Source organism: Tenebrio molitor, chromosome 1 (genome assembly GCF_963966145.1).
Source record: "Tenebrio molitor chromosome 1, icTenMoli1.1, whole genome shotgun sequence".
Taxonomy (NCBI): Eukaryota; Metazoa; Arthropoda; class Insecta; order Coleoptera; family Tenebrionidae; genus Tenebrio; species Tenebrio molitor.
In genome coordinates, this window is record NC_091046.1 from 31,306,024 (window position 1) to 31,333,817 (window position 27,794).

The 27,794-nt window shown below is 34.0% G+C and overlaps 2 long non-coding RNA genes across 3 annotated transcripts in view; one reads left to right on the forward strand and one right to left on the reverse strand.

Annotated features, from left to right (window-relative positions):
- The window catches only part of LOC138136612 (uncharacterized), a 134,982-nt gene that overhangs the window by 22,346 nt on the left and 84,842 nt on the right, over positions 1-27,794 (forward strand). The window lies entirely within an intron of this gene.
- On the reverse strand, positions 20,754-21,668 carry LOC138141468 (uncharacterized). Of its 2 annotated transcripts, XR_011163164.1 has the most exons (4): positions 21,440-21,668; positions 21,269-21,382; positions 20,955-21,206; positions 20,754-20,892 (listed from the first exon to the last, which is right to left on the reverse strand). It is a non-coding gene; the product is annotated as an uncharacterized lncRNA (long non-coding RNA). The 2 variants fall into 2 exon arrangements; XR_011163163.1 differs by having other exon boundaries at positions 21,269-21,665.

The following is a 27,794-nucleotide window of genomic DNA, read 5'->3' on the forward strand; positions in this document are numbered from 1 at the left end:
GGGCCACAAACTCCTTCATTACGCCCTTAATACATAAATAACTATAAAAGTTCGATTCATTTAATGTGTAAAAATGCTAATGATTACTGTGCTGACCGTGACTGGACATTTGTACCGTTTACCGCCTTTACCTGTTTAATTAATGGCCACTATTACATTTGTTTTGCTATTATTTGTTTTTACTATAAGTTGGTATTTATTTTTCCTGTCTGGGTATTCAGACATTATCTTTTTCTTCTTACTTTGTTTTCCTATTTTTGGGTGTATAACCTGTTGGAAACAAACGTATTATTATTATTATTATTATTATTATTATCAAGTCAAATTATTTTCAGAATGCTCAAAAAGGCCAATGCTTTTTGGATGATTTTGAAGCACTAATGCGCGAAATCTACGTTCGCGGTTAACTGTTGCGTTTGCGAAATGTCATTTTGAAGTTAGTAAGTTCAAAAATTACTATTAAAACGTCAAAAAATGACTGAGCACGTAATTGCAACTTTTTAATCAACGACTTATTCATTAAGTTTTAATAAGTTCGCTGGATTTAACGTTATCCTAAATTCATACATTATTCTGTGCAAAATATCGTGTCCCGTTATGATTTTAGTGATATGATAAAAAAAAATGTTGTTCGACACTGTCAGAATTTGAGAAAGGTCAAAAAGAAACGTCAAGCTAATTTTAAAGATTTTAAGCTATTTGGAGCCTTTAGCTCGTCAAACAAAAAAAAGTTGTATTCAACTCGTTCGTGTGTCAATTGGGTTTTTTGGCACTCGTGGGCCTTTAAACTGGCCCACTCTTGCCAAAAAACCCCAATTTACACACGAACTCGTCAAATAAACTATGTACTATAGCGGGTTTTACGTAAGTTACGTTCTTTTAGCGTGGAGAGGGCGATAACTCCCTAAAATCATATCAATCCCTTCGTCATTTTAATTAACAAAAAATATTTGAGAATTATACAAAGAAATAAATAATAAATACAAAGAAATAAATAAAGTTATAACTAAATAACGTATTACGGAATATGGGCACTTTATTTCAAAAATTGCATCCGAATTTATTAATCCATCGTGAGATGCTGTTAAAAATTATTTATTTTTATCAATAAACATTCAACGCAAACCGGTAATGTGTTCGAATATCCTCATTTTGTATTCCATGTTACCGAATTTCGAGTGGATGATTTTTCTAAATAAAAAAATTCTTTTTTGTGTTCGTTTCCTGAGATATATAACCGGGAAAGTGGTATATAACCAAATATATAAACTTTCCCGGTTATACAGTGTGTCCAAAAAGTCTGGAAACACCCCAATAAAATAGAGACGAATGATTTTCGAAAAACACGCATAAACAGGCGAATTAGCGTTTTCAAAAAGCTTCCGCTAAGAAGGCCTCTGACAAATTGATTGACAGGCGTCAACATTTACAGAGTATGCAACCCACATTCCTCGAAACTTGAATTTTATTTTAGTCCACCGGAGCCTTAAGGTCGGAAACTTATGTGAATTAGTCTATACAGGGTGTCTCAGCTAAGATTTTTGAGCCTAATATCTCGGTTATTGGCCAACGGATTTTTATGAAATTTAAAATGCAGATATTTTAAACCGTGAAGGTTCAAATAGTGGTAATAAAATTACCTCAAGTTAAAAAATGTAATTTTAACACATGTTTCCTTTATCGAAAATTATACGCGATTATTATTAGATTGTTAAACATTAAAAAATAGGGGTCTACACAAACAATTAAGTAAATCACTTGTCTGATTCAACAAAGAGATTAGATTTTGAAACAATTGATGATTAATTGCCAAGCAACATTTTGTACACCCTTTAAAGTCTGTCAAAATTGGGCGCGCTTAATAAGAAACGTCAAATTGTGAAAATTTATTGAATATACTCTAAAAATAGACTACAAGCGCCTATGGAGAGTGTCGTAAGAACTTCAGTGACACAGTTCGTTTTCTCGTGGAACACTATCACTATCCAAATGTAGGCTTTACAAAATGTAAGGTCTCTTAACCTTACATTTTGTCAATTTATTTGAAGACACAGGCAGCGTACGTGAACTAAATTACCTTGCTAAAATATCCCGATCGTATTTTAGTCCTTTATGGAAGAATTAAAACATCCAGTGTAATAAATTACGTCCGAATGTTGTCTTTAATTTTGTAAGTGTTTGTAAGGTTAGCAAGATAAACGTCAAATATGTCACCTGCGCTTCTGCGAAAAGGGATGACCAAAATTCTGCAAAATTGCGGGTTTGTTTCATACGTGTCTACATTTTTGCATTTGCAGCCACGTTTAACACAGTTTTTTGCTTTTTTCTTGCAAACCAGATATCTTTCAAGGACGAGTTTTTCCCTACAGCATTTTTTATTGACGATTAATTTTTTATGCAAATCTTAATTGATTCAACATTTTAAAAAGGCATGTAAAAATTACGTTTTTAAGACTTGGGTGATTGCATTAATGGGATTTTATTCTTCACCGTCTAAAATATCTGCATTTTAAATTTCACAAAAATCTGCTGGAAAATAACTGAGTTATTAGGCTCGAAAGTCTTAGCTGAGACACCCTGTGTAATCAAATAAAACATACATACATACTTACCCTTACTTTATTAACATTCTTACTTACTTACATTCAATATTTTCATATACGCATACAGGGTCATTATAAATGATTGTCCCACTGCAGTTGGCGTTGAAAACCCACACAAATTTTGGATGTGTCGCCAGCCTCGCAACGACAACCATTTATAATGCGTAATGACCCTGTATATTCGAATATATCGAGCGATCCACTGAATTTGTTATTAAAGTTGACGTTGGAACTGAAGCCGTAGGTCTTTTTGAATCGATACACTTATTTAAATAAATCAATAACAATCAAATCATGTTACAAAATGCTATCAGTGAAGTTAAACGAAGAGTTCGTTTGTGCTTAGAACAAAGAGGTGAACATTTTCAGTATGTGTTGTACCATTATTTAATAAAATAAACATTACCATTGTAATTTTTCTCTTAATCCCTCGAATCCTTAATTCGCCATTTTCTGTTTTACAATTGTCATTAAATGTGACGTGTGTCGCGATAGTTTAAAACTAGAGATGCCTTGACAGTTCCAGCGCCAACTTTAATAAAATAACAAAGTCAATAGATCTCACGATACAAAGGTTTGTATATTCGAAATCGCCGTGGTACTACAGGGTTATTCTAAATGATTGTAGTCGAAGTAGGCCATGCCCATGTTATTACGTTTTTGCCGCTTTCATGTGAACTCTCAGTTGTGTCTCTGTCACTGTCATTTTTTAGGTGAAAAGTGCGGTGATGAGGATTTTATTTATTTTTGTTAAGTTAACGATTGAATCCAGAAATATTGAGTTGTTCTACAATCAATTTAAAAATATTGAGTTGTTTTGCAGCCAATTTAACATATCATTTTGATGATTTTTTTATGTGGAGCGGCAACCATAAATTTTACATTCAGTTTTCACGCCTATTTCGACTACAATCATTTAGAATAACGCTGTATAATAACCGCTGTTATACATGGTAACTAAAGAAAATCAAAGATTCTTATTGGTATATAAAGACACAAAAGTAATAGTTTCCACTAAGTATTTACATGGGCGTTGCAAATTGAAGAATTAATGAAAGTGCGTAACCCTTAAAAAAAATTAATAAGTTTAATATATTTTTTATATGTAATGCATCTTGCAGTTTTGCACTGTTCGGGCAATTAATAGAAAAAATATAATATATAATTACAGTAAAGCATCTTAGAGCGAATCTGAGGATGAGAGAAAGTGAAAGGATTCACCTACATTCTGATACATTCCTAAGATAATTAATATGAGGGTGTCGGTTTGTCCTCGTCTATCACTCAACCAATGTCGTATTTCTTATTGACATCCGGAAGCCTTTGAATGCGTTAGCGAACATTTATCAAGGTTTAACGTTTCATGTATTGTTAAACACGTACAATGTACAATGTGTACATTTACCTCGAGAGGTTCTTTGCCAACTGGCCCACTTTAAAAAACTCAGTCAAAACATTAAGCAATCCTCGAAACCTACAACCATTTCTGGTTATTAGCGAGTACATCAGTCACCTTTCTCTTGGTTCACCTCTAAACTGAATACGACCTCCCTCACACTGTATGAACTTACCGAAATGGAGCCAAAGTAGGTTATAAATTTTTATACTTTCATGATTCTTGTTGAAACTGTAGTGATGTGATGGGTTAAGATCAAAATTTTGCCATCGATGATGCAGTAAAATGGGTGTAACCTGTTACTTTAAAACAAAGAAGTAATGCGCAACATTATGCTGTTCCGTGATCTCATGCTAGCTAATTCGTTTCGGTTAACAGAAAGTGGTGGGCTGAATAAATTCCCAGTAAATGACCGAGGTGACCCATCCCTCTCATGAAAACGTTAATCTTAAATCTGTAACATTTATTGGGTATAACTAGAATGATTAGAAATAATTTAAATGTCAACAGGGAATGCTCTTGAAATAATATTATTTCATTACGTTTTAACGCTCATTTGGATCGAGGATGCTACTTGATTTCGTATACGGGTAGGTACTAAAAAAAAGTAAACTGGTTTTACTTTATCGACTTGCGTAATTTGACATTGAAGACCTTAATTATATGCCACCGGCAAGTTTAGTAATACATAGTCGCATTATTTCTATTTCTTTCTGCAACACTGGTCATAAGAAATTTTACCTATTTAAAATATGAGCATACATTTATTTAATGGATACTTTTTTAACACGTAACTTTCGTTATTGCTTCTGCTTCTTTAGAATAAATTCGGTGGCTTGGAACTAAAGGGGCCAATGTCAATGTTTTGCTGTTTTGAGTTAATCATTTCATTACATTCGATTTCTTTTCTTACTCTTCTTCAAATTCAAGCAATAGCAGATGCATAAATATAATGGTAGTCAATGTCTCTATGAACCAATCTAAATCAGCTAAAGCTAAACGGGCCAATGTCGTTTTGGCCGATATGCGATTGCAATTTTCGCAAATGTTTACAATTTTGACATTGGCCCTTTGAGCTTCAAGCCACAGAATTATTCCAAGTATGTCTATTTTAACTCTTAACACACATTCAGCAGAAGATAATTAATATTTTTCAAATCCGTGATAGATTTTGCATCATTGTTTTTTATTACTCCTGTAACTACTCTGGCAGTATGTGATTTGCCATTACATTTCTCTTTAAGCAAGGTTGATTTTTGACAGGTATAAATTGCAGTCACGAGGGTGTGCATCATTTATTGCTTCTGACGTAGAAGTTGTTGAGTGGCAAATTAATGAACTTCAAAAAACACTACTTCCTATAAAAATTGTGTAACAAGCTCAGTAAGAAAAGTTATGGCAATAGTTTTTGAGAATGCTAGTGGGCCGCTTTTAATTTACTACTTAGAGGGCCATTCATGAAACCCGGTACCTAAGGCTCGATAAGACATTGCAAATTCAAAACCATGACAACTAATATTGTTCAAGCATTGTATGTGGCATTTCATTAACGATTTGCAAATGATCTGACTTTCGTGAATCTACAGTCTACCCGTTAGTCCGTAGGTCCGTTATGCTAAGTCCGTTATGCTAAGTCTCCAAAGTATAGAGGATGCTATTAAGAAAAGAAAACGGGATAATTGACACATGTGTTATTCCATTAGGACGTTATCCTAATCAAATTTCGGAATTTATACAGAGTGTTTAAATCTTTCCTGTCTGAGATTTCAATGGCCACGACTGTACAGTCATGTTTAGATAAATCTGGGACAATTTTATTCTTCGAGGGTAATGTAGGCTGAACATTGAACAATATTTCCATGGATTTTTTGCTGCCAGAACAAATAGCAGATTTAATTTATTTGTCAAAATTGACAAGTGATTATACTTTTCAAAGCAATTTTACCGCAAAATGCCTAATGATAATAAAATAAAAACCATTGAATTATTAATTTTAGCCCAACTATTTTTTTAATAAAATATTAATTAATTAACTGCTTGAAGACACACTTAAAACCCAAAAAAGAAGTTGTACTATTGGGAGCACGGAATTTCGGGCAGACTTGAAATTTGACTGTTATAAGATTTGAAATAGCAAGGCGATCCGTATTTAACAGGCGCTGACACTAACCAGAGACAATGTGCTATGGAATGGCCTACCACAGTCTGGCAACGTTGCTTCACACCAACATTTATACCGTGCCTTCAAATAAATTCGGAATTTGAGTAGGCTTTGATTTTATTGTGAAGTTGGTAATATGGAATTTTTAAAGGCACAGCAGCGACCTTGGATAGCACAATACACGTGTTTAAACGTCTATTGTCAACCGTTAATAGACAAAATATATAAATCATAGCCTCCTCTAATTCCGAATTTATTTGAAGGCACGATACTAAAGACAACGTAACATTTTATCTGCCCCGGCCATTACATTTTCTTAGTTACCAATCAAATAGGTTGTTAAGACGATCTGATTTACACAGAAAAAGATTCTGACATTCAAAGGGCACGTTAGTGTAGACACTTCCAAACTGAATGAGTTTGAATGAGTTTTGGAAGTGTCCACAGTAACACACTGTCTCAGTTATTTTTGACCGCAATAGTACGGTGCGATCAATTAAAAAATAAATCGAGTCGGCGTGTTACCTATGGCAACCCATAGGTAGATACTATAGCATAGGCTCCAAAGCAAACTCGATTTATTTTTTAAATGATCGCTCGGTACATTCGCGAGCAATAAATTTTGGTCGTCAAGGTCATTCTTTGATGCAATCGAAAATGCTCCATTGTAAAACAGTCGTAAATATCATAACCTATTATCATGTTGTATGACATTAATCGTCATTTTTTTCTCAATTTTTTGACAGTTTCTTGACGTGGGCATAATCAGGCAGGGAATTTTTTTAAATTTGTGACAATCTAACCAAATTTGTAAATGACATTATGGACCAAAATTTATTGCTCGCGACAGTACATACTATTAAGAAAGCAAAATCATTTCAGACCAAATGAAATTTTGTTACATGACTTCTGACACATGTAGAAGTATGATTATAATCGTCAGCTACATGTATAATGGGGAAAGATCGTCAGCTAGAGTAAAAAAGTATCGCGGTATTTTAAATCGACTAACTGAGGGCCTTATCTTATAAATCTTAGCACGAGGGAATTTTATACGTGCCATCTCCCCAATACAAAAAATTTCAGCGTGTTTTTGTCTCTTAACGGCTACGGCCCATATATATCTACGGCCCTACGGCAGTTCGAATTCTGCATTTGCAACAAGTAGACGTAAATTTGTAAGCAATGGCACAAATTAAACCGTTTTGTGTTTTCTGCAAGAAGAGAACTGAAAAATTAATAATTTTTCCTGGTGAGGCAGTAAACAAGTGTAAAAATATTTTGGAAATTCGACAAAATAATAAATTAGCAATGAGTGATGCAATAGTACCATCAGAGATAAATGATTTCTAACGATACCATTCCAAGTGCTATCGATAATTTACCGCTCTATCAACGAAATATCGACAACGTAATGAATCTACGTCGATTTCTGAAGCATCAAATTAAGATTTTTACATTACTTTACATTACATTATTTATTACATTACAGTACATATTTTTTTCAGAATACAAATTCAGATGATATTAACGAAAATTGCATTATTTCTAGTTTGACTGAACAGGTAGGAACTAGCGCAACTTCTGCTCAAGGTGCAACCATTCATCTCCCAGAGGAATCAGTACGTGAAGCGGAAATTGAGGGAGCTGAAAATTAGGAAGCGACAAGAGAAAATGAATCAAATTCTGTAAGTGCTGAAAAATTAACAGAACATGTAAGTATTGTTTATCTGAAAAAGCGCAAAAAACATAGCGGTCGTGGGCAACAACTACAATCATGCATAACAGAAGATAGTCTGAAAAATTTACAACCAATTGCCAATGAAATGGGTGACGAGCAGCTTAGTAATAGAATCACAGTAATGAGTACGAGAAATGAAGAATCAAAAATGAGGTCAGATGCTCAAAAAAGTTAATGGCATATTACTCGTGACATTCACAAGTTGGTCTTTGAGGAAGTGTGTTGCTTCGTTTCTGAAAATATTATAAAAAGTAATAAATGCTACTTTTCAAATTTTTTAAAATCACTATTCGTCGAGTTTGCTTCAAATCTTGATCCCAATACATCAATAGACGTGGAACCCTACAGTTTTGAGAGCAGATTGTTAAAGATATTCAAAAAAAAAAAAAAAATAAACGTAGTCACTATGAAAAGGAAAAAAATTGTCAAACCTTATAACGGATTGATGATTGAAACCGATTTAGATCTTTTGGAATAGGAAGATATTTTGGACCGTGCTGTATTGATTTTGAGAAAACGTATTCGGAATATTGGACGTCGACGATTACCAGATGATTTAACAACAGATGCCTTGTTAAAAGGAAAATGTGACGTTCCACAAACACTGCTCAACTTTTATAGTATAATTATATCTACCAAATATCCGGCCAAAATGAGTAAAAATGTTGAGAGGCTCGCTAAAACGCTTTCAGAAGACTTGATTTATGCCGTCACTAATGGAAATATAAAAACTTCTAAACACATCAATCTGGGACTTGCTATGAAAAGCAACAGCCGAAAAATTATAAATATCATCAACAAATACGGGCATTACTGTAGCTACACTACAACAACAAACAATTTGTGCACGGGATTAGCATACAATAATTTGATCGCTTTGTGGACACTGCAACTGGAAAAGATACATTGCATGACACAGTCGGAATAATTTTCCAAAATATTGTCGATGGTCCACAAACTATCCCTGGAACCGATGTTCTTGCAGAGGATTTAGACGAATATGAGCCATCTACAAGTTACAGATTACATGGAAGTCACATACGATTTAGCTATCGCGAAATTTGCTCTTCAAATACAAAGCATGGAAACATCGCAATTTGATAATTTATTTATTCACTTTGGATCCTTCCATATAATGATGGCGTATTTTAAAGCAATTGGAAAATTAATAGACAGTTATGGAATAACTAACATCATGGTGAATACGGATATATTGGCGAGTGGCTCAATAAATAGCTTCATAACTAGCAAGCATTTTAATCGATGCAAACGTATTCATCCTTTTCTATACTTGGGTCTTGAAATGCTACACTTTGAAACTTTCCTTGAAGAAAATTATATTCAAGTGTCTAACGATATTAACAATTATTTATTACTATTCAGTAAAGAAAAATCAGCTAGTCCAACAAGTACAAATGACGAAATGATATGTCTGTTAGAAAAATATGACGAATATAAAGAGCAAACTTTCAATGGTGCACATGGAAAAACGCCAGAGTTTTTTATGATACATGCACCTAGTATAGCAAATATCTACATTCTTTACATTTAACCAGCAGAACTATTCACGTTATACTGTAATGTTTGACTAATGTATCATGAACAATTGATGACAGAACGTGAAACTCATCCAGGATTTCATTTGCGATTACAAAATGGATCATTTGCAATTAAAAGGACTGCCAAACCATTTTCTCGACAGCCAATAGACTATACACTTGAAACAACTATCAATGCAGACGCAGTGAACAAATTGACAGGAATAAGTCATATGACCAATTCAATATCAGCACGGCAGCCCTGGTGTAAAAGCCATAGTATTCGTTCAACAATTACTGCACATGTAAACATGTAATGTTTACGATATAACAGCAGATCTTGAACGGAGTAGAATAAACAAACCGACATTCTTTGCAACTTCAAAATTTAATTGCTCACATGAAAAAAAAACGTAAATCCGTTTTCAAAGGATAATGATAAAAATAACTTATATAATATATCAACAGGACAAGAAGTTTCTGAAGATATTGGACATTTTTTGTTGAATGTGGAAAAACTTGGTAATGAACGACGTGAACAATTTATTAATGAATGTTCTGAAGATCCAGAAAGATTTGAAAGACCGAGTAAGCGGAATAAAATCCTCAATTTCGCGACTGCTGTAACGAAGCAAAAAATATTCGTTTCTGGAAAACTGATAGCAGTACAAATGCAATGTGCCAGAAGTCATGTAAGAAAATTTCATTTGGTCTGAAATGATTTTGTTTTGTTAATTTTTTTACAAGTTCGCACGAGCAGCTGACGTGCAAACCCCCCTCCACGACTCAGCGGACTATTATTTTTCGACACTACCTGATATCAATAGTTGACATTGCAAAATTCAGTTTGTCTAAAATAACTAAAAAAAACATTTTTTAAAACAAGTTTCCCGGCAACCCCCAGCAATCCCCACCGCTACTGGGGCAGCTGACGGTCGTTTTGGGTATTATCCACGTAAAATATATTATGACTCTTAAAATCAGCTGGCATGAAATGATTCTAGATTAAAAAGACCCCTACCTCTCGGACTATTATGGAGACTCGTTCCTTCGTCACTCATCCCACAAAATACCCGCGCCCGTAAAGATTAATTTACTAAGCGCGTCACATAAATTTCTATTACTCTTTTTTATTCGAGTTTTTATTCATTATCAATGGATGTGTAAACACATGAGCAGGTATCAATTTTAGGGTTCAAATTATATTTAATTTTAACTCTGTTTGGAAGAATTAGCGGAAAAAATTATAAATAAAGAAAATGTTTATTTTAACGAGTCCTATTGATGGTTATAGTATTTAACATTACTAGCATGGTAAAAGGGTTTTTACTGGCGGACAGAAGGATATGTCTGGCGAGTCATCATTATCCGCGAATATAGGAGGTTTAATTTAACATATATACACACCGCGACAACTGATTAGCCTCACCCACAAAATAGAGATTTTTTAAAAATTTTGATGCTAATTGGTATTATTGCCAGACTCATTTAATGCACCAAGGTAGGCAACGATTGGTTTGGAAGACAATTTGTCACTTCTGACAACTTAGAATTAACTACAGAATTTTTTCTCCAAAAGTAATATTTTAATGGCGACAACTGATTAGCCTCACTAATTATTATAATTAAGTTTAAAGTAAGTAAAATTTTCAAAAAAATAATAAATAGGTTATTTACATTAAACTTTGAAGTTCTTAAAATAAAATGGGTTGCGGAAAAAGACTAACTGTCGAAGAAATTGGCAGTATTAAATGTTTAAGAGAAGAAGGGTACTCCAATCGAGAAATTGCTGGAAGAATCCACCGTAGTGCCAAGGTCGTGAATAATTTTGTCGAAGATATTGAAAATTATAGAGGTGGCATTCAAACTGCTACAACAGCGAGGGAAAGAAGAACTATTTTACGCGAAACCTCCAATTCCACTATAACTCCCAGAAAAATTAAAGAACCGTACAGAGGCTCATTAAAAAGTGTCCACACTTAAGTCGACGTCGCTTGAAAAAAAAACCGTTTTGACTCAAAGGCATAGAGAAAATCGCCTCCATTTTGCAAGAAACCATATGGTGTGGCAAGAGCAATGGAATAATGTAATTTTCACGGATGAAAAAAGATTTTGCCTTGACGGTCCAGATGGCTATTTATACAATTTTCATGACTTAAGAAAAGAAGAAGAATTTGCCGCTCGTCACCACAGACGCGAAGTCGGGGTAATGGTGTGGGATCAATGTAATTTCGTCTAAAGGAGTGGTGCATTTAGAAATTTTAAATGGAATTCAAAATACTCAGAATTATAGGGATCTTTTGATACGGGTCAAACCTATAATAGAAAGAACCATGGATGGCTTACCATGGGTTTTCCGACAAGGCCATGCTGCAGTCCATACTGCACGCTTGGTCAGGAGTTGGTTAGAGGAAGAAAATATTAATGTGCTCGAGTGGCCTAGTGTGTCACCCGATCTAAACATTTTAGAAAATGTTTGGGGTTGGTTTTTCAGACAGTTGTATGGTAATGGTCAACAATACCACAACGTAGGGCAACTTACCAATGCCATACAGGCTGCCTGGAATACCATAACTCAGGGATACCTGGATTCTTTATTTAATTCTATCCCAAATACATATACTAAATGACAAAAAAAAAAAACGAAACATACAAGGGGTTTGATTTTTGAGATGAAATTTAGCAGATAGCTGACAGCTAACAAGCAATAAATGACGAAAATGTGAACGAAATTCGACAAGAAGTAAACATTTTTTGCAATTTTTTTCTTCTGCTCTATTGATTACAACATTTACAACTTAATTATTTTTGGCAGTTTTTTTGAAACGTTTTCAATCTGCAGAAAGCTGTAGCACGTGTAAAGAGTGGCAAAGTATGTCCCCAGTTGGAAAACGTGATCAATTTCACCAATTAAGTTCTTTGGAACGAGGGCGCATAATTATTGGTCTACGAGAAGCAGGGTTTTCGTACCGATAAATTGCAGCTCAGGTTAACGGAAAAGTGAGCACTGTTTTGTCCTGTTGTCAGGCATGGTTTGAAAATGGAAGAAAAGCTCGTGTCCCCGGGTCAGATCGACGAAGAATCACTACAGCAGCTCAAGACCGATATTTAACAATAATGGCATTAAGAGACCGTCACAATTCTACACGTCGAGTGGTTTGGTGTTGAGGGTTGGCCGATACACATGTGATCCAAATATCGCCCCATTAGGTCGTTGGGACTTCAGTCGTACCGTCTACATTTGGTGCTACCTTTAACAGCAGAACACAAACGGCAACGACTAGATTGGTGCCAGACACGAGAACACTAGGACATCGAAAGGAACACTATTGTCTTTTCTGATGAATCCCGATTTTGTTGGGACATCATGATGATCGGCAAAGAGTTAGGAGACGACGTGGTAAATGGCGTAATTTTTAGTTTTTTGTGGTGCGCCACGTAGCTCGCACTGGAGGCATTATGGTTTGGGGCTCTATGTGTTACGGAAGTAGATCTCCTCTGATATTCATCCAAGACTCCATGATTACACAGCGATACATCCAAGAAGTTTTGCAACCGGTAACAATTCCTTTTGCATATGGCCACGAAGGAACCCTCTTCCAACAAGATAACGCTAGACCACATGTAGCGCGGATATCTATGCAAGAAGCATGTGTGGGACATGATAAGGAGAAAAATTTCAAATTTAGCTCGTCCCCCACAGACACTGGCACAACTTAGGTATGAAGTTCAGGTTGCCTGGGATAGTCTGCCTCAGGAGGATATCGATTACGTGCGTAAACACACGTGGAGGGGCTACTCATTAATTAACATTTCAATTATTTTATGTGACACAATTTTCTTCCAATTTTCATCGTTTGTATATTTAGTTGATAAAAATTAGTACACCAAGTTTCGTCTTAAAAATCAAACTCCTTGTATGTGTTTCTTTTTTTTGTCATTTAGTATAGAATCTTTGAAGTCATCCGCATAGGAGATCTCATACACACTATTAATGTTAATTTTTTGTTCGCCACTGTGAGAATTTGAGAATTTTCTCCTGCGTGAACGGATTTTGATAAATGTCACAACTCAGATGTTGCAACGAAATTATCATTTAAATAACGTTTGTTCTTTAAAAAAGGGCTAAAAAAAATTGCGTTGATTTTTAATAATTAAAATTTCGTATAATTTGATAATGTATACAGGGTGGTCCCGATATAACCTGCCAGAAGAAATCCTATAATAGGTGATGATGAGTAGAACTCATACACAAAAAATGTTTCTAATAAAAGTCTTTTCGTTTTCGAGATAAAAATAATTGAAAATTTGGTCAAAATTTGCTGTACGCTAATGAGTTAATCGGCTTTAAGAAGGTAATTCTGGTTACTTGGCTGCAATTTCTTTAGCAACGGTACCTGTAACACCTATGACATTTGTCAAGTTTAATTTTAAATTTGCGAATCCTTCAAAAAGTTATGAAATTTACAACACAAGAATACGCCGATTTGCATTTACTCTATGGCGAAACGCGTAATAATTCAAGACCGGCAAGGCGACCATACGGCGAGCGTTTTCCTGAAGTAGTCCTTCCGTCCCGTTGTTTCTACTTTTGTGTACTTATGTGAGGTTGGGTCTGACTGATTCCAATACGATGGCGTCCCCGATCCTCCATTTAACCCCTCTGGATTTTAATTTTTGGGGACACACGAACGATTTGGTATCCGAAGTTGAAATAAATGCAAAAGGCCAACTCCAGAAACGCGTAACAGACGCCGCGAACTAGATTCGTAAAAACCCAGAAATGCTGAATTCTGTTTATGAAAATTGGTACCGACGTACTCAAATGCCAACGGAAGGCACAGAACATTTATTATAAAATAATGTTTCTAGTCTAGTTTACCTTTCATTAGAGTTGAAAGTACGAATATGTAAAGTGTAAATAAATTTATTCAATACATACATTATTTTGGCTATTTAACCACAATTAAGACGATACTCTTATTACACAGTTCTTCCACTATTTTGCACACACTACCTCTACTTTATTTATTACTCATTCATCTCAGTCCACAAAATCAGCTTTTGTACCTAAATAAGCTGGTGAATTAACGCACACAGTGTACAGCGTTTTCAATAAATGTCATTAATTTGATTTAGTTTGTCAGATTTGAAATTTGTCATAAACGATTCAGGTACCTATGTTGCTTAGATACTGTCATCCTTACAAACACCAACAATGAATTCCTGAGTAGGTACGTAATTTTGTGGTCAGCAGCGTTGAATGGGTGTGGATAGGGGTTAATTTATCCCCATTATTTTGGACCTAATGAAAAGGGGTTTTTTGGACTTGTTAGATCCTTCTAATGACCCAGAATTTTTTTGGCAGGTTATATCGGGACCACCCTGTATAACAAAACAAATCGAACTCACTTCATAACATGCAAACAAGCGTAATTTTGAAGCGAGGCTAATCAGTTGTCGCGGAGTGAATATTTTAAATACATACTCGAACATTGAAGATGTTCCATTTTTTAATGTAAATGTAACAAAAAGAGGAAGTGAAGCTAAAGTAATGAAGGCAGACTATTTTCAACTGGACGAACTTTATCCTGCTGGACGACCAATTGAAAAACTCAAATATTATAATGACCTCTAGAGTCTTCTTCCGTACATTCCTCCCATCACTCATCAATTCTATGCGAATCTGAAAACTAAGTGCTTATTCACAATGGACATAAGACATAAGAAATACATAAGAGATACCTTAGAATAATGTGTAAATTTGGACAATTGGAAAATGATTTATGTGTCCATATAACTCGAATAATTATGATTCTTCATGCCTTTTTGTACACAACAATAATATTCACTGAGGTCACTTCTCATAAGTTACGTAAAAATTAATAGTACATATATCCACTGCATGGATCATGAATTTCTTATGCCTTATGTCAAGCTTATGTCCATTGTGAATAAGCACTAATGAACAGGCAGTCGATGAAGATATTGCAGAAAAAGACGGCGATGAGTGACCCAACTGTTAAATTATAATTTTTCACTGATATAACTTTCGACAGAAAAGTGACCCAATTTTTTTTTTTTTTTTTTTAATTAGACGAGGTGTTTTTGTTACGTTAGTTTAGTTGTAAGTTACGAGTATGTTTAAAATTAATAAATCTCTCACTCTAAAGACTTAATTTCAAATAGTACGACCAACAGGTCCATTGTTCACGTTTTAATTTTGTTTAAATTTTTTGTAAATAAGTTGTAACAATATACCAAAAAAAAAAACACAGTGTGTGTTTAATTCCGAACACGGAACCCCAAACGTGTCTGGAGGAAACCCCCAGACTAGATCGGCGTCGGAAACATCCGCGACCGAACATATGACGCCGATCTAGTCTGGGGGTTTCCTCCAGACACGTTTGGGGTTCCGTGTTCGGAATTAAACACCACCAACGCCTACTACGATCGTACAATCATTTATTATGACCCTGTATTACTGCCTTCATGATTCAGGGCATTCTGGACACACGTCGAAAATCTCAACGCCTTTGATCTAAATAATTGTTGATCGCACGGTATTAACCAATCCAAGGAATACCAATTTCTGTACATCTGCAAGCGATGATCTCGAATGTTGTTAAAGTTACTAAATTATTTCTTTCAAACTAGAGAGAACGAAACATAAGTACGAGAATTTATTAGTACTACACATAGACCACATTGTATACACAGAAGTGTTCTGTGATACACATAATAACTGCGTATTATTATAATGTGCCTAATAATAAACTAGGCAAAAATGAATAGGGAATTCCACTTTTTTTTTAGAAAGCAAAATAATTGCCCCAATCCTCCCCCGTATTCTTAAACACTAGATAAATTTAAAACATTACAGGTACTTGAAACATTACATTTAATGTGTATATGTATATTTTTCTAACACATTTCATTACAAATTTTAAACTGTAGTTATAAAAAATTTAAAAAAGGAAAAATTCCCTATTCATTTTTGCCTAGTTTAAATACATGTCGCAGGCATATAGCAAAATTAGGCTTTTTGCAAAAAACCTAGGCGTTTTGCAAAACAGCATCACATTGAATAATAGGTACCTAACTTTTAATTATTAAAAATGACTTGCCGTTTTCGGTCATTTTCCAAAATGCCTGATGGCAGTTAGGCATATTGAAGGAAAAGGGTGGACTAAATTTTTTGGCTGGAATAGTACCTATAAAGTAAAAATATTTGAGGTTTGCTGTTTACATTTATTTTTTTAATGGTATGAGAAAAATTATTTTCCATTGAAATCTCATTTTTATAGTTTTAAGAATTTTATCTGCATTACAATTTAAATTATTTTGTATAAACTGACATATTTTTGCAGAAGTGCAAATTCTACCAAATCGACCCCATCATCCTCAATGCTGGGAGCTCGGAGCATTCTCTGATTCTTCAAACTAATACAGAATTTTTCGAAGTTGAGGCGTTCTTTGTAACAGGAGGTACTATACATTATTCTTAAGAATTTTAACCTAAATCTTCTTAGTAAAATGTTTGTATTAACGGAGATAATTGATTGTATATTTTTATGGTTTTCTAAAATTTTGAGTCCGCCCCTGTCTATTTCTCCGCTGTACTAGATTAATAATAATAACTAACGTGGCCCAGGATGGTGTCTTTCTGAAAATCGCTCTGCGTATTCTCTGGACGCTGCAGCTGCATTCTGATAACGTGATAACTGATAACATTGTCCATACATTAGCAACGATTATGTATGGGCTCACAGATTTGTGAGCTCATTATTTGTAATAATAAAGCCATTCCGACTATAAAAAAAAATTCTGTGTAAATCAGATGGTCTTAACAACCTATTTGATTGGTAACTAAGAAAATGTAATGGGCGGGGCAGATAAAATGTTACGTTGTCCTTAGTACCGTGCGATCAAATAAAAAAAAAATAGGGTAGGCGAAAATCGTGGTTTGAACCAATCAAAGCATCAGAATAGCACAATCCAGGTAACTCGATTTTTTTTTTAATTGATTGCACGTTATAATTAGATGACAACTCTGACAGTATTTTTGATTAATGTCCATGCTCATTTGATTTTTTTTTAACCAATTCTAATTTCTAATAAATTAGCGCAAATTTGAGCAGGATCGGGTTCAAAAATTTCAAAAAAATTAACTTATTCTATCTTCATCGCTGTACACATTTACTAAAGTGATTTTGGCTAAAACTCTTTAGAATAACGCATACTATCACATGTTAAAAGGAATGCCTCAACTTCGAAAACATCCTGTATATTAAATTATTTGTCTTTGATAAGGCGTTATTGTTGAATAAGAAAATGTTAGTTATTAATTTGTATTCACTTATTAAGGTGGTTGTAGAAGGCCCGGTTTATTCACCTTCAAGTAATTTTATTTGAACGGTAACTACCATGGATCTACCAAGAGCAGATTCTAAATCATAGTAACTACTGGCCAGATAAATTTACTTGAAGGTGAATAAACAGGGCCTTAGTGTAACAAATAGGTCCATATCTTCTACAAAAAAGAAGTTTGATTTTTTTTACATTTTTACCTGATACGTATTTTAATGACTACTTAACAACATACTGCTAAGTTGTTCCGCGAATTTTGGGGCACCAAAAAAGTAAAATTATTTACTTCTACTGCCCGTAGATTTTATTGTACCTACTCGTACTTCAAAGTAGCGCTAATCTCTCACGGAACTCATAAACGAGGCGAATAAACCCAATTACCATTTTCACCACTGTACTGTAGTACATATGATTTAATAATAAACGTATTATGTTCTCTTTGAAACATTTTGAAATATAACCTGCTAACCTGAAAGTTGTCAAGTAAATGTCAAAAATAAATGAAATAAATAATTTCATAGATAACTTGTTAATTACACGACAACCCTGATCCAAAGACTTTTTGATCATACGATATTATATCGGGTGTCAAAAATGACGGACAAGCGTTTAATGCCGGTAGTTATAGTCCAAACTTAAGTTACACTCAATCTTGAAACGTGCGTTAGGTTACTATGTTCTCTACGTAGAATTTAGTCATTTTTATGTCAACCAATCTCTCGCTGGACAAACTATACTAATGTTCAAATTTGAATTTAAGATGTCGGTAAGCATTAAATAGGACTTATCTATCGCAAGATGGAAAATTTTTATGACTTTGTTAACGAAGTAGGAGAAGAAGTTCCAAATATACGTCAACAACGTATTTTGTACAGGGTTATTCTAAATGATTGTAGTCCAACCAGCCGTAAAAACTTAATGTAAAATTTATGGTTGCCGCTCCACATAAAAAAAACATCAAAATGATGTAAATAAGTGAGTACAACACCGTTCACACGCAGGGGTTAAATTGGGTGCAAAACAACTCAATATTTTTGGATTCAATCGTTAATTTAAAAAAAAAATAAAATCCTCATCACCGCACTTTTCACCTAAAAAATGACAGTGACAGCGACAAAAATTGACAGTTCACTGGAAGCGGCAAAAATTTCATAACATGGGCATGGCCTGCTTCAACTACAATCATTTAGAATAACCCTGTATATTGTACATTGGTCCACAATTTTTTCAATTGCTAGGCCGTGCGTACTGTGGTACTCTCTGGTTGGCTTTTGTACTGGGTAGTAATCCTTTCCCAAGCACTATTTTTTCGTTCCACCGAAACTGCATCTATTTTTTTATTTTCTGTTGCCTCTCTCATATCGCATATGTGAAAAGCTACCAGAATTTTCTCCTTTAAACCGTACGCGGTTTCCATTTTGCAAGAGAATTCAAAACAAGCTGTCACGAAGTGTATCGTATAACCATAGCAACCCGACTCCAATTTGGTGATGCCGTTGGCCACTTTGTTGGGTTTGATTTAGTGGACTGTATTTGGGTTTGAATGAAAACTATAGCTTTTAACACACTGCTATAATAATTTTAAACTTTAACAACTTACACTAATTGCAAACAACACTAAGGTCCGGTTTATTCACCTTCAAGTAACTTTATTTGTACGGTAATTACCATGGATCCACCAATAGCAGATTCTAAATCATAGCAACTACTGGCCAGATACATTTACTTGAAGGTGAATAAACCGGGCCTTAATATGATAATATTTGAGTTGTTGCATATAGATAAGATGAAATACTTAATCTTTGTTGCATACTTATTAATAAATTGAGCTTTCGTTGGTTCACGCTTGCCTCCTCAAGCTACGGTTTCTTAGAGAAGTACGCCGCGCACAACTCATGGTAGATCCATAGTAAAATAATTGCCTTTCAAATAAAGTTACTTGAAGGTGAATAAACCGAGCCTAAGTATAATTAATAATAGGTATAGATATACCTATCTGATTTGTAACTTTAGTCTTCCATGTATTTGTTACAGATATCTTGACATCCCTTACTTTGCCTTACATTGGAAATTACTTACATCAGATAGAAAATCACGCATGTGGAGCAAAAAATAATCTTGATCTTGAAATTATATTTGTGCTTATTTTTCTTTATTATAGTTAAATTGGGATATTTTCAATGATCAGGAGTGGTATGGTCACCATGCGCTACTTCCATGTTGTGTTTTTGTCGCTTGATTTACGTCTCCTTCACTGGTTTTGCAAATTTCTACATAATCAGAAACAAATATACAAAAAAAATCACTGAGAATGGAATTATCAATTCAAAAATTAGAACCAACAAGCACTAAAACAACATCGGCCATAAGAACTCTACCAGCTACAGACTACCAGTCGGACTACTTCGCATTGTTGCCAGTTTTATGTGTTCATGACTTGTAAATAGAGACGTCAGTGGTGCAGCTAAATGTCGCGTTATTTTCTGGGGCACTAAGAGCTAAATACATAAAGTCTGTCTCAATTCTAAATTTCCACCAACACTGCATTCTACCTTAGAAATATGACCGGCAACACTGTTTGGTCAAAAATATGTCAGGTTGTATTTGTGAGGTTATCATTTTCTGTGTCGTTTTTACAACTCAAGATTTTAGAATAAAAGAAAAGAAAGGTGCCAACCTTTTTACCTCTTCGAAACATTTTACTAAAGTCTATTTTTTCCTGGCAGGCGCGTGCGTGCGCATCTCCGAAAGGTAGAATCACATAGCTAAGATTTTTAGCAGGATGCAGGAATTGTTAGTATTTTTGGTTGCATATTATCTAGGGGGATCAGTATTTGTGGTTGCCGATTAAAACTCATGTTTATGATTTAATTTTTGTATAATTTGTAAAATGTAAACAAAAAAGTTTATATGAATCAACTCGTGGAAAAATTGATAACAAATATTATATGTACAACATTTTTTATTTTATACACACAGGAGTTAAATTGGGTACAAAACAACTCGATACTTTTGGATTCAATCCTTAATTAAAAAAAAAATAAAATAATCAACACCGCACTTTTTCTGTTTCGTTATTTGTGCTATTTGAAATAAACATAGATTTCAATGTTTACAGTTAATTGAAAACAATGTATGTACTTACTTGAATTTTAATTCATGTAAAACATTATAAAGCTTAGAACGACTGATGTTTGGAATTTCTTCATTGTTTTGCACTTCCCTGTACACAGCATCAATTGTAGGAATTCTGTTTGCAGAGAAAAATGAGTGCACTGTTTTTCGAATGAGATATTTTTGATGTTCATCCATTTCCTATCAGGTTTCTTCGGTGCCTGTAATTGTCCACACTTCTTTTCTTCCGCCAAGTATCATTGAATGGTTCTAAATCCACAACCTTCAACACAAAGTAATTAAGCTGTGATACAACAAAAAAAAAAAAAACTCAGAAATCAATACCAGTATAATCTGCAGTTTTTTCCATTTGAGCCGTCTTGGTTAACTCGGCAAAATCCTTGGAGATCCCACGAAATACTTTAACGATCATTTCTTTCTCGGCTTGTGAGAAATTTGCTATAAATATGCATTAATAAAAAACTGTTACTTGATGTTAGCATAAATCCAACTTACGCCGTTTGGTGATCGAAATTAAGACATCTTCTTGACATATAAAAACTTCTTAACCTCTAAGAACTAAGAACTGTTTTTTTAATAAATAAACGGACACAACACAAAATACATACAAAACATGAAAGGAAAACTAAGACACGATGAAACAAAAATGGCAGCTTGGACCTGATTGACAGTACAGAACACTGTAATATTGCACATTTCTCTAGTGTAAGTAGAAAAATTAAGTAACCAATAGGAAAGTCGCATTTCGTTGCAGGATTTTGTAAATGCGCACGCACGTGCCTACCAGGAAAAAATAGACTATAGAGCATTTTTCATTTTAGCGTCAAGTAAATTACGTTGTTTTCGAATCATGTTTATAACATAATTATATATTGCCAATTTTGGTTATAACAATCCCCAATTTCGAAATATTTTTATTTTGCCAACATAATTCAACAGGTGGTGGAAATTTAGGACTGAGACAGACTATATCACAATATTCATCTGCGGTAAAACTCATTTTGAAAACAATTTAAAAACTGTCACAATTTAATTGACGTTTATTTTATAAAGGTACTTTTTTTTTCATTGCTATGATATGTTAGCAATATTGCCATGTTTGAAAACTACTTCCCCACACCAAATTTCATCATATTTAACACTGACGACGAAACGGATTTCAAACGTATTCGCGAAAGGAATTTTTGGATATCTGTTGAGGGCACCTTTGAAAGTTGAGACCTACAATTATGTTTCCAGATCAATAACAGGATCATTTAGTTTTATAGGTAGTTTAGTAACTTCCAAAAGTTCTTGCGCGTTAACGAAAGGCCTAAACCAAAAGAAAAAAATTTCTTCATGTTCCATAATTACCCTAAATTCTTTGGTGTCCGACTTTTTGACACACCCGATATATTTAAGTAGTTTTTGAAAATATGAAAAAGTAGAAATGAAATAAAAATGATTAAAAATTAGAAAAATTAGCCGAATGAAACTAATTTTTGCATTTTTAAAAAAGGCTGAGAATTCCGCGAAGCCTCATGATTGGACAGAGTCAGACAATCAAGCTAGATTTGAAAAAATATGGTATTTTTTTTAATGAGGGTTTTTACTTATAAAGGATTAAAAATAATGTGCTTTTAAAAAAAATCTGCTGGCCTCTAGCTTTGGCTTGGTGGATTTCATCTTTATCTCCATCTTGATCTTACTTTTGACTCAATTTTTCTGATTACTTGGAATCTTTCAACCAATATCTTTGTTAAAGACTGTCAGATATCAGAAACCTCAAATGAAAAATGTGTAAACATGATATCATAAATATTTAAAACATTTAGGGACCAGTATACAGAAGCGAAATTAAGTTAATCGTAATCAAATGCGAGATTAACTGAACACGTGACCAGATTGAACCAATCCAAGTTGCTGATTCACGGGTTAATCGCGCATTAAAATTTAATTCGAATTAAATATTTAATTCTCTTTCTACAAACTGGCCCTTAACATTTAAAATGTAAATGTAATTCTAATTACAGTAACTCTCCCACATACAAAACTTCGTCGCTATACCCGGGCCGGCGAACAGGTATCGTAATAAAACCGCCCCCTAGTGCCCGCGTATTTTAAACACCAGCTTCTAATTGACTTACTCAAAACGTGCACATATAGGGTCTATCAGAACTGGCGGACCAAAATAATACGGTGAAATCATCATCTTCTGGGAGTAATAGGAAAAATACACTCACCGGCAGAAAAAGCGGAACACCATTATTATTTAAAAATCTATCGTCGCGGTATGTGGTTGCTCTTTTTCAATCGGCCTCTTGAAACCTTCTAACAGCTCTGTGACGACTAGCACTCCTCTTGCTCAATAGCATTAGCTGCATAACGGAAACAACAACAGTCTTCAACCAAAGGTACTGCTCTAGCAATATTTACACCAGCTAGAGGCATTTTTTTACGTTCTGCACTTAAATTCGAAGTTAACAACAATAAAAAATTTCAAAAGTTATAAAAATCTAACCAGGTTGCCTGTTTATTATAAAAAAAGTAAATTTAAGAAAAGAAGATTTTTAAACAAAAAATTTGTTTTTATGCGAAATTGCTAATAAAATAGCCTATGCTAATGCTCAAGGTTATGTTTGCTATCATTGCCTCTTGGTCAAAATACATCAAAATAGGTATTATGGGAATAATTTGTTGTTGACTAATTAGTGTTCTGTTTTTTTTGCCGGTGAGTGTATTTAAAAAAATCCATCGTCATTGGATTTTAAAATAAGAACGTTGTTAATTGACCAATCTCGTGTAGATATAAAATTACCTTAAAAAATTATATTAGTAACTATCGAAACAAATTTGATTGTTGCAAAGACATAATAATTGAATATTATGTCATAATAAATTATTTCTGACAATTACAAAAGTCGTTAAAAACGCTTAATGTTTACTTCTTCAGAGTATTTTGATATGCTTGTCTTTTATATGGACAGTGTGATGAGAATGCCACAGTTGCTGCTCAGGAGTACGCAGTTCGTTTTCCCAATAGGGAATATCTTAGCAGAAATACTATAACCTGAAAAATACTATAACCTAAAAACGTCCGTCATTGCACAAACAATGGGGATATCCAACAATGCATATGCATCATTTGAAATGCATCCATAGTTACAAATAAAGCAGGAAAACTAATTTATAGGTAACTTAACATCAACAACAGGATTGGTCAGTTTAAATTGCTTGTTTCCTAATCACTATTTAAGATAGATTTTTTTGAACATTTTTCCTATTAATGTACATCCACAAAAATTACTTGACGGCATCTCATTAGTTTTAACGTCGCTTTGGCAAAGATTATTGCTTCAATAAAGTGTGAGAATGGAAAAGATGTGCACGTCAATGAATGCAACATTTTTTTCAGCCTCAATCAACCATACCAGATTCTTATAAGAATGACAAATGGCAAAGAATTTGTCCATAACTTGTCTCATTGTGAAACAGGCTTCGGCGTATATCGTTCTGCGCAACTAACGCCACACCCCTTTTTCATTACTGTATCTGCTTAGTGGCCACCTGGCCACATTTTAGTGAATAATACAGACTGATTCACATAAGACGTTGAGGGAATCCATAGTAACACATTAAAATACGTAGCAACCCATTGTTGATAACAATTGTATCCAAGTTTTTATGTTTCAGGCCTCATTATCTTATCTGACTCAGCCAGTATATGTATTAAGACTTAAGGCACGGTTTATTCACCTTCAAGTAAATTTATCTGGCCAGTAGTTGCTATGATTTAGAATCTGCTATTGGTGGATCCATGGTAATTACCGTTCAAATAAAGTTACTTGAAGGTGAATAAACCGGGCTTAAAACTTATAAAACAATGTAACTGAGTTATTCTTTAGTTATAAAAGTTGAAAAAGAAGTCTTTCTAACTTATGTTAGCACTGTATTATTGAAATACGTTCAAACTAAAAATCTGTGGCGGTCGTGAAAAAGTAGGTAAGTCGAAAATGTTAATTTTTCAGGGCAACGATTCAAAATTCCACATCATTCCTAAAATCCTGTAATTAAATAGAAACTTCTTTCTACCTGTACTTGCTTTCAATATAAGTAAATTTTAAACTGTGAAAATCTGAATTATTTAACTCCATGATTTATTATTAAGGTGTAAACATCGTTAACTCATTTTTGAAATTATTTGACTTACTTACTTTTTCACGACCGCCACAGAAATGTTTTTCGTGTTCTATGTATTAAGACTGAAATATTTTTTTAACCAACCACTATTTTGTAAGATATTATTCTAGGTATAATTAAGTGTACAATATAGTAAAATTCAACGTTAGATTTCAATGGTGACCAGTAGCTTCTTATTACAGCTCGACCAACAATCTTAAACATAATTAAAATGAAAAAAAAATGATTAATTAGGTATCAGTAGGTGGGTACGTCCGCTTACAACAAAGCGTCATATTAACGTTTCTGATAAGTGATGATGATTAAATGGGAAATAGCATATAGCAGTGTGTCCATGCTATGAGAATCATAAAATGTGCTAGAACATTTTTCTAAAGTAGAAATATACGAAAGTACCGTATATGATTTTGTGAAAATAAACACTGCGGAAAAGAAGAGATCCGTATATGAATTTTTATAACAAACCTTGTGTTAACCAACAGAACAACCAAACAAACACCACAAGTGGTAGACAACAGAAGCTTTAAATAATAAGGGAGTACCTATGAAGGTATGAAAAGCATTTTTTATGTTCATCAAAAATTTTAATTTCTTTTATACATAACCATCACTCAAATATTTGATGTATTTTACCTAAATAAAGCATCTTCACATTGCATTAATCGTCATACAGTTTCATGCAACATGCCGTTTCTTCTTAATATACTTATCAGTTGATGACCTGCTTTTTCAATACCATAGTGATGATTAATGAATTGCCATACCGGAGACTCCGGATAGAGAAAAAATGTTCAATTCGTGTAACTTCTACGCAGTTCTTTTCAAACTCAGTAATGGCCGCTTGAAGGGTTTCTGCTGTATAGAAAGAAAACGTTGTTGCTGAAGGACAAGTGCTTCAAGAAAATGTTTAACTTTATTGATCCTCAATGAGTCTCTGACTATGCGCTAATCCAGGCATATCCAAACTGTAAATCCGTTATCTGGTCAATTATTTTTGATTGAAAAATGAACAGTATAAAATCAATGCTGTTAAGACTGGTAAATAAGGAGATTACCTAAACAATGGGTGTAACGATGAGTTTAGAAAAAAAATATTTTATTTGTGCCTAGAACCGCTCATTTACCTTCGCCATCACTGATTCTCGTCTCGTTTTTAATTTTGATAATAAACAGACGTCAAGTGAGGCTGATCTGGAAAATAGGAAATGAGACAGGATTGTTCCAAAATTTACCAGATTTATAAATAGCAGCTTCTTTCCTTAATATGTAGCATCCTGTATACTTTGGAGACTAACTTAGCATAGTAGTTCCCGACCTACGGACTAACTAGTTAATCAAAAGCGGTTCACCAGTCTTTGACAAAAACTATTGCCGTAGGGAGTATTGTTTTTTGAAGTTAATTAATTTGTAACTCAACAACTTCCACGTCAGAAGCAATAAATGATGTACAGCCTCGTGACTGCAATTTATACCTTTCAAAAATCAACCTTCTTTAAAAAGATAATGGCAAACCACATACTGCCAGATTAGTTACAGGAGTAATAAAAAGCAATGATGCAACACCCATAATTGATCTGAAAAATATTAATTAACTTCTGCTGAATATGTAAGAGTTACAACAGATATTGGACATATGTACTTGGAATAACTTGTTCTAAAGAAGCATTTTCACAATAATAATCGATGCCTAAATGACGAAAGTTACCTATTAAAAAAGTATTCATCAAATAAATGTATTAGATATATTTTAAATAGGTAAAATTCCTTATGGTCAGTGTTGCAGAAAGAAATAGAAATAAAGCGATTATTACTAAACTTGTCTTCAATGTTAAATTACGCAAAATAAACCTACATCGATAAAGTAAAACCAATTTACTTTTTTCCAGTCTCGTACTTGCCCGTAGGTATACGAGTAGCATCCTCGATCCAAATAAGCGTTAAAGCGTAATGAAATAATATTATTTCAAGAGCACTCCCTGTTGACATTTAAATTATTTCTAATCATTCTAGTTGTACCCAATAAATATTACAGATTTAATATTAACATTTTCATGAGAGGGATGGGTCATCTCGGTCATTTACTGGGAATTTATTCAGCCCACCACTTTCTAGACAAGCTGAAACGAATTAGCTAGCATCAAATTATTATGAGATCACGGAACAGCATAATATTGCGCATTACTTCTTTGTTTTAAAATGAAAGGCTACACCCATTTCACTGCATCATCGATGGCAAAATTTTGATCCTGACCCATCACATCACTAAAGTTTCAACAAGAATCATGAAAGTATAAAAATTTATAACCTACTTTGGCTCCATTTCGGTAAGTTCATACAGTGTGAGGGAGGTCGTATTCAGTTTAGAGATGAACCAAGAGAAAAGTGACTGATGTACACACTAATAACCAGAAATGGTTGTAGGTTCCAAGGACTGTTTAATATTTTGACAGAGTTTTTTAAAGTGGGCCAGTTGGCAAAGAGCCTCTCGAGGTAAATGTACACATTGTACACGTGCTTAACAATACATGAAACTACGAGTATAAACCTTGATTAATCTTCGCTAACGCATTCAAAGCCTTCCGGATGTCAATAAGAAACATGACATTGGTTGAGTGATAGACGAGGATAAAGCGACACCCTCATATTATTATCTTAGGAATGTATCAGAATG